General features: G+C 41.7%; 1 non-coding gene and 1 pseudogene across 2 annotated transcripts; both read right to left on the bottom strand.

Annotated features, from left to right (window-relative positions):
* Positions 1-4: 4 nt before the first annotated feature.
* LOC111672434 (heat shock cognate 71 kDa protein pseudogene) lies at positions 5-674 on the bottom strand (annotated as a pseudogene). The gene is made up of 3 exons (XR_015438459.1): positions 435-674; positions 188-340; positions 5-70 (listed from the first exon to the last, which is right to left on the bottom strand). The product of XR_015438459.1 is annotated as a heat shock cognate 71 kDa protein pseudogene (transcript).
* Positions 675-710: 36 nt separating this feature from the next.
* LOC111672442 (small nucleolar RNA SNORD14) lies at positions 711-803 on the bottom strand. Its single transcript, XR_002762012.1, has one exon. It is a non-coding gene; the product is annotated as a small nucleolar RNA SNORD14 (small nucleolar RNA).
* Positions 804-1,010: the final 207 nt, after the last annotated feature.

The raw sequence follows: 1,010 nt of genomic DNA, 5'->3' as shown, positions 1-1,010 counted from the left end.
TGGTCAAGATGGACACATCAAAAGTGCCACCACCAAGATCAAAGATGAGAACATTCCTCTCTGACCCAACCTGAAATAAAATTAGAGTTAACATTTTTCAAAGCTACTAAATTATGATGAACTACCCAAATTTACATACAATTAGCATCATTCAAGTATAATTGCAGTTGTTTCAAGTTTGATTTACCTTTTTGTCCAACCCGTAGGCAATGGCAGCGGCAGTTGGTTCATTGATGATTCGCAAAACATTGAGACCAGAGATTGTGCCAGCATCCTTAGTGGCCTGGCGCTGGGAGTCATTGAAGTAGGCTGGCACTGTAATTACAGCATTGTTGACAGTCTGAAAAGAAATGACAAGTCAAACATTACTAGAATTCATAGCAAAGCTTGAAGGTTTTGTACTTTTGTTTTCAAAGCTGTGCCACATAACGTACTTTTCCGAGGTAGGCTTCAGCAATCTCCTTCATCTTTGTCAGCACCATGGAAGAGATCTCTTCTGGGTAGAAGGACTTGGACTCACCCTTGTACTCAACCTGAACCTTGGGACGAGTGTTGTCATTGATGACATTAAATGGCCAGTGCTTCATGTCTGACTGCACAACTGTGTCATCAAACCGGCGGCCAATCAGTCTTTTGGCATCTGCAAAGACAGTTTTTGTTTATTAAAACTCTTAAGAAATCTGCTACAATGTGGGCTTCCATTAAGAAGATCACTCAGACATCCAAGGAAGGATTTGGGCCATCTTTGGTCTTTCAACCTCTGGTGGAAACTACGAATGGCAGGAAAATCGTCATCACAGTGATAAATTCTTCATTTGGGTCACTTAGGACCACTAGACATTATGTCAGTCTTGTATCATTCTTGCCTCAAGTGCACAGGAAAAACGTTGTCCTTTGAGAGAGGTGCCAGTCACTTTGCAATAAGATGGTTGGGTTGGATTGAATTTTGAGGTTCTTCCCTCAGCAGATGAGAGAGAGACAAGAATGACCCAAGACCACAAGCTCAATAC

The sequence above is a fragment of the Seriola lalandi genome, unplaced genomic scaffold (genome assembly GCF_002814215.2).
Source record: "Seriola lalandi dorsalis isolate HSWRI2012SDOR001 ecotype SW California unplaced genomic scaffold, Sedor1 jcf7180002008321, whole genome shotgun sequence".
NCBI classification, from domain to species: Eukaryota; Metazoa; Chordata; class Actinopteri; order Carangiformes; family Carangidae; genus Seriola; species Seriola lalandi.
The sequence above is the reverse complement of the archived record's forward strand: the minus strand, read 5'-3'. Positions and strand labels throughout refer to the sequence as shown.